The 7,190-nt window shown below is 37.8% G+C and overlaps 1 pseudogene; it reads right to left on the reverse strand.

Moving 5' to 3' along the window:
- Window positions 1–431: 431 nt before the first annotated feature.
- On the reverse strand, window positions 432–6,628 carry LOC122426124 (annotated as a pseudogene).
- Between the last annotated feature and the right edge of the window lie 562 nt (window positions 6,629–7,190).

Raw genomic sequence — 7,190 nt, forward strand, 5'->3', positions numbered from 1 at the left:
AAGCAAGACCACTCAACATTTTGTCTCAGCGTAAACAAAAACCAGGCCACTGTGAAAGCTGCAACAAGTATCCAACTGCCAAATATTCATTTCTTCTGCCTAACATGAGTGATTGCTATCTCTTTACCAAAGTAAAATAACAAAACATCATGCTAGACTAGCCAGAAATGCCTGGAGTCTAGAGGGAATAAGTCCAATTACAAAGGCAACACATCTAAAATGGAAAAAAAAAAAAAAAAGCTGAAGATTGGGGGATGGGACATAAAACAAACAAGTCTTTTTCTTTCTTTTTATTGCATTTTTGTTATGGTTTCAGGCAGTGTTTCGATTTGAATTCTCTGGAAGCTTATAAAATGTGTTTGTGCTTTCACACCCTGAAAAAGTGAGAAACAGACTGAACAGATTGATGAAAGGTGACATTGTGTATGAGTTTAACCATTTAATAAGGAGTAGAATTTGTATAGAGCACTGTATTTTTAAATATACAAGAGAATTTAAAAACATATGATGGGAAATGATACTAAATAAAGAGGAAATATGTGTTATTATATTTAGTTATCAAGTCCTGTTTGTAAATTTATTCTAATGTTAACTATTTTGAATTGATCCATGGCTTCCTTGAGTGCCTACAGTTGTGCTTCTAACAGAAAAGATTATCAGTCAATGTCTGCTGAATCACTGATGAATAAACAGTGAGGGAACAAACCGAATAAAAACAGAGTATATGGCTGCTCCATTGTTTAGATGCTGTTGCCAGTCAATAGCTGCTTTACATTTTATCTGAATAGCAGGATCTCGGCTCTGTACAATTACTAATAGAGTGCAACATATTTTACAGAAACAAATTGCTAAGATACATACCGTTAGAGATGCTTCTTTCTTATACTTCCCAGATGGAACTGAATATGGAACAACAGTGTCTCAATTAAACTCATGGTAATACAATGAAATACTCTTGGAAACTTTCCAGGCTGTTCATGTCATAATATCTGAAGGTTAATTTTGAAGACTTCCTTTAAATCATTCAGATGGTCCTCTAATCTCAGGACCATGCAGAGATGGTAGATCTGCTAAAGTCATTTACTTTGCAGTTTGCTATGTGTCACACTAAGGATAATATAGACAAAAGGTAAATTTTTCTCAGCCTACTTAGTTTGCATTTTTCCTGGTGGGATTAATTTTAGTCTATTATTATCATCAATGATTGTATTGATGCCCATGGCTGGTGTAACACAGCTGGAATAAAATGATTTGCAGAATTGAGGTGGAAAAAACTGTAGTTAGTGATATAAGTATAAACTCAAAAATAATGTTTTTTGTGAACTCATATTACTTTAACCAACTTTCCACATTGAATTTTTAAATTTATCTTGTACTCTCTCTCATTAGGCTGGTTCTAGTACCTTGAACTATTCATGATATAAGTCTTGATTTTGTTTTAGTGAACAAACATTATGTAAGAAATCAGCTACAAGAAAATGAAAATGTATCTGTTTGCATCATAATTAACATTTTCCCCATTTAGCTAGTGGTTACCTGAATGGAAAATGGAAAAGTTTTCATGTTGCTCTAAGATTTTTTTATTTCTATGTTGAATTTTGGTTTTGGCTTTAAAATGTTATATGAGAGGAATAATCTGCAACTAGTTTCCTTGATAGTAACGTTTTCTTCATATTATCCCTTAAAAAAAAAATGAAGGATAACATTTTGAAGGAATTCTTTGCTTAGCCCAATGATAATAACTTTCTTAATGCTATTAACAGCTTTAAAATATCATCTATAGAAAGAAATCCACAAAATCATCAACAGCCTGGACTTTCTCATCTGTTTTGGTCTTAGACCTTCTATCCTAAGCATCATGGCCAACAAATGTTTCTTCTTTGGAAAGGCTTTTCAGATCAAGGTATGCCAGGCTACTAACCAGAAATGGTGAGTGCTGAATTGTTTCATGCGTTGGAATACATCCAGAATTTGTTCTGCCACAAGAATGTCTCTGACTTGATCCAAACTGAAGACTATGCCCAGATAACTCCTTTACAAGACAAGTAATTATGAAGGATATAAACAACACCATGCTTGCTTCTCAGTATGTGTATTGAATTTATGAAACACCTACAAAGAAAGGCTTGTCTTGATGAAATGCAGACAGTAAGGCCCCAAAATGGACTTCTTGATATGAAGAGAGGGAGGAGGGTTATGAAGTGGTAGAGCTTATATCCTTCAGCTTTCACATGAATTACATTTTTCTTTACTAACCAAAATACGTATAAAAACATAGTAAGTATTTTTAACAGTGCCTACTCTCTGTGCTCAAATCAGTTATCATCTCAGCTCTGCTTTTTTCTTTTTCTTCCTGTGTGCACTGAACTAGTTCTGTTGTGAGATTTATCACCCTCTTGCTTGTGAACTAATGATGTGTGAAGGACTTAACAGGCAAGCAGTATCTGATTCTCCTGAGGATAGTATGGTGAAATAAAAGCTGTTTTATTTCGGAAATCTGTTGCACTAAGTGAAATGACTGTGCCTAGGGTGATTTTTTTTTTTGTCATTTTAATCTATCACATAAATTAGTTTTCAGACACTTTAAGTTAGCACAAAAATAAACCTATCTGATCATGAAGGAGTACTGACTTTTAGATGACCCTGGGATGCAGAAAAGTCCTAACTGAGTCCATGGACAGCAGCTTTGGAAGAGCCACAATCCCACTGGTATTTAAGGATTCACTGAAAAGGATGCAAGAAGTTACAAAACAGAAAATGATGGTCTGTGTGTGAGATTTCTGTAAGATACAAATGCATTTGTATAACTTAGGAATGTGCCAGGACTTCCCTACTGGCTGAGTGGTAAAGAATCCACCTGCCAATGCAGGAGATGGGGATTGGATCCCTGGGTTGGTAAGATCCCCTGGAGAAGGAAATGGCAATCTACTCCACTATTTTGCCTGGGAAATCCCATGCACAGAGAAGCCTGGAGAGCTACAGTCTATGGGGTTGCAGAGTCAGACATGACTTAGCGACTAAACAACAAAGGACTGTGTTAGCAGGTAGCTAATAAGTCAGTCTTCTCACTTCTTTCGGTTTGAAAATGCCATCTGTTAAAATCACCTGCTCAGTCCTTCCTGACTGCCTACCGAAACAACAACAACAACAAAGAACCAACACCTTACAACACTCAGAATTAGGATTGAGCATTAATTGGTTTCCAAAATCTTCAGGAAATCTACAATAGACACAAAAATGAAGGTCTAGCAACCGGCACTAAGTTGAGACATGCAGTAGATGACCCCAGACAAGCGTCCAGACAAATAGCAGAATTTCATCTAGAAAAGAGAAAAGAATCTTGTGACCCACTGCTAATTTAGAATATACAACCTTTGCTGTTCAGGGTTTTCTATTTGTGGGACATAAAGCCAATCCCACTTCTAACTACCATCTTCAAAAAGGCATTCACTGATGTCTTACCATCCTACTATATTTTCATAGTTCTTTATTCTCTCACTAGGTCATAAAACTACTCCACATGCTCTTCTAATTGCAATCCCCAAGACCCCTCTTCCCCCTTCATTCTCAGATGATGACCATTCTTATTTCACAGAGAAAACAGAAACAGTGAGGAGAAACTTTCCACGTGTTTCCAACACAAAACTGACTGATCTATTCATACGTGTGTCCATTTTCTCTTCTTCCCCCTAAAGCATCAGCTCTTCATCATTGAACTGGGTTCCAGATTCTCTCAGGAACCTGCTTTCGAAATTAGTCCTCAAACATCCCTGTACATAAAATTCTCACCTGCATAAAAACATGCTTTAAGAACTTCCTAAGTACACACACACACACATACACACACACACACACACACACACACACACACACACACACAATGTCCGTTAATTTCATTTCTTCTCTGGCCACCATCACATTTTTATGCCCTTATTGAATGAACAAATCTTTGAATATAATTGTTATAACTCTGTATCCATGTGTTTCCTTTCTTCCTCTCTCTTTTTTTTAAGGTTGGAAAAATTACTTTGTGAAGCCTTAAGAAACATTGAGTATAATTAAACTGTAGTCCAGAGTTAGATACAATTTAATAAAATAATAGTTCAATTTCAAAATAAAAGTTATTGTAGGTGAGACCATGAAATTTCCTAACAGGTGATTTTAATACATTATGCTAAATTTTCTAAAACAACTCAGAGGAACTGATATTTACAGTAAATGGAGTATTTATGAAAATTCCAGCATCAGCTATATATATATATATATATATATATATATATATATATATAGAACCCAAGATTATTTGAACTAGCAAACAGATATTGTATATCTCAATAGCAGTGCTGGAATGCAGAGTTTAAGACTGGGATTTATACCATGGGATTTGAAAAGGAGCAGACATCTTGTTTTCAATACCGGAAGTTTTTCTCAAGACCAAAATCAACATTTTAACTGCCACAGACAGGAAAAAGGGAAGGCTTTGTTTGCTTTAATTGTTCATCTGCCTCAGAAAGTCCAGTATCCCTGAGATAGGAACCACTGCAATAAGGGAGGGAATAGGTTCTCCCAAAGGAAGATTGTTGCTTAATTATGCCTCCTGCCCTGGAACCGGGAGCAAACTTTGTGTTTCCCAACTGAATGCTTGGCAGCACCAAGACATTTCAGTAATGGTTCATCAAAAAAACCCAGCATTCTCCATCTTCATGAAACAACCTTGTCTCCCATTGAATTTCCTTTTCCTTCCTTTCTCAGGCTTCTGCTCTTTGTCTTTTCTTCAAGTCTATGCTTGGCTTCAGATGCTGCATCTCTAAAGTGACATCCTTCCAAAGGCAGTGGGATTCATACTCTTTTTGATCTTCCAGTTTCCTCACTTTCTTTGTGAGTATAGGCAATTTCTTGGTATATATAAAAACTTCATTTTCCCCTGTTGAGTATTTTGCATACATTATACCATTCCGTTCCCCTTCTGTTGAGCAGAAAGACTTCCTGTCATTTGGGGAAAAAAACTTAGAGGTAATTCTGTGCTTCTTACCTCCATAGAAAAGTTTAGAGTGGAAGACGATATTTGCACTATAGCCAGTTTTGAAACAACTAATATAGCATTCTCCACCTAGTTCTACCCAGGGCACTGTGAGGATAGACCTGCCATAAACATTGGGGAATGTGAGAATGTAATGTTCATCATGCTCTAGACAAGAGACACAGCCCTGACCTATGTTGTGCACCTCAATTGACATCTGAGGAATTTTGATTTGGTCCAGATATGAGCATTGAATTGTATCTTCTTAGTAAAACACTCAGCTGTTTTAATAAGAAGAAAATGGATGGATGATGAGAAATCTGCTCAGCCACGAATGTTAACCTATTCTTGGAAACCCAGGGAACTGGTCCTTCTGAAACTAGCTCCGCATTCTCTTCAGTATCATTTCGTAATGTCCAGTGACACTGAAAGATTTCACCCAAAATGGGGTTGTATGGCTTTTTGGCAACTGATCCTCTCCTTCCTGCGTGAAAAGCTGAGAGATACCATTTCAAAACCTGAAACATTCAATCTCTAGCATCCTTCTGGTCACTAATACTCACAAACAGATCCAGGTGTGCAAAAGTCTGCATACATTTCTAAAAGAGATCTTCTTTCAAGAATAAATGTTGGAAGAACTACCTTCATAAGATCCATTCCAAGTCTAACCTGTGACAACAGATGCATGATAATACTCCTGTGCTTTTCCACTGACTCTTCCTCCCCTTGGTCATTTCTATCATCATGTGAATTGAAAAGGTCACCATCTCTTGTTCCACTGGACATGGAAGAATTAAGTGATTCCATGGTATCTGGGTGCTTTAGACTCTTTCCTGAGCTCCTGTGTGTCAAGACTGAGGCAGATCCAGAGGGATCTATTAAGTGCTTTGCGGATGAGCCACTCTGAGGGAATTCATCTGCATCATAGAATTCATCTTCACTGCTAGAGTAAAGAGAATTCTAGGACTGTGTTTGGAGACAAATTGCCATGGCTTGGAGAAGTCAGACGGCTACTAGGTGGTGAGTGGCCACTGCCCTTACTCTTTGGTGTTGGAGTCTGATGATGTCCCAAGGTTGCTAATACAGGTCCAACTGGTAGAGAAGACGGACGCTGCTCTGAATCACACAACTGAGTAGGTTCTGGACGTAAGACAGGCTGGAAAGGCACTGTGCTGACCACAGGTTCCAAAGGACTAGGTTGATATAGTGCATCCACAGGATTAATAGTACTTTTAGTGATCTGCAGCAACACAATGCAGTGTTTAATTGATCCTGCCCTGCTATGTGTTGTCTCTTTGAGGGTTTCAATTTTCTTTCTCTGTTCATCATCTCTGCAGTTTTGAAGTTTGTCATCAGAAAGCTTCAACTAACAATACTTGTAGATAAGCATCAGCTTCTGTTAGTTTGTTATCAAAGTCTTGAAGACTAGGAACAAATCCTGAATCCAAACTCCCAGGTGGTGACGGGATGGAGGCAGTACGAGAATCTCACACTTGCACCCACGGCCTAGGCAAGCAGCAGGGTCCCTGGGGACTCAGGGGTGGGAGCCAGCCCCTCTCTCAGACCCTCTGGTTTACTCACTCCACAAGTGACCAGCAGGAAAGCCATTCGCCAAGACCCCTGCCCTCTGTGCCTCCAGGGTAGGAAGCCGAGGACCACTTCCGAGCACCTCTCTTTGCCCCCCTCAGCCGAATCACTGCTGCAGTGCAGTTGGTCTTGTCAAGTCTCCTTTCATCCTCTCTTGATTGCACTTTAATTAGCCTTTAGTTCTCATCACTCCAGCAAAATTAATTTTATACCGGTTACCAATAGTTCCATATTGCTGAAGACAATAATTAACTCTCACTACTGACATTACTCATCTTAATTATTATGCACACTATGAAAAAGCCTCACCATATGTTAAAATTTACAAATCTGCAAATATATAAAATTTGACAGAACTAAAAGGAACAATAGACCAATTTGTGTTATACTGGGAGATTTTACCATACCTCTCTCTGTAACTGGGAGTTCAAGTAGAAAAAGAAAATCAAGAAATGGTATTTAAAATTTGAACATCTCCATTCATAAATGTGAAATCACATTTGTAAACCAACTGAAATTGTATAGTGTGAAATACAGTTATTTTCAAGTTCACAAGTAATATTTACCAAGATCATCCAATAAT

The sequence above is a fragment of the Cervus canadensis genome, chromosome 24 (assembly GCF_019320065.1).
Source record: "Cervus canadensis isolate Bull #8, Minnesota chromosome 24, ASM1932006v1, whole genome shotgun sequence".
NCBI classification, from domain to species: domain Eukaryota; kingdom Metazoa; phylum Chordata; class Mammalia; order Artiodactyla; family Cervidae; genus Cervus; species Cervus canadensis.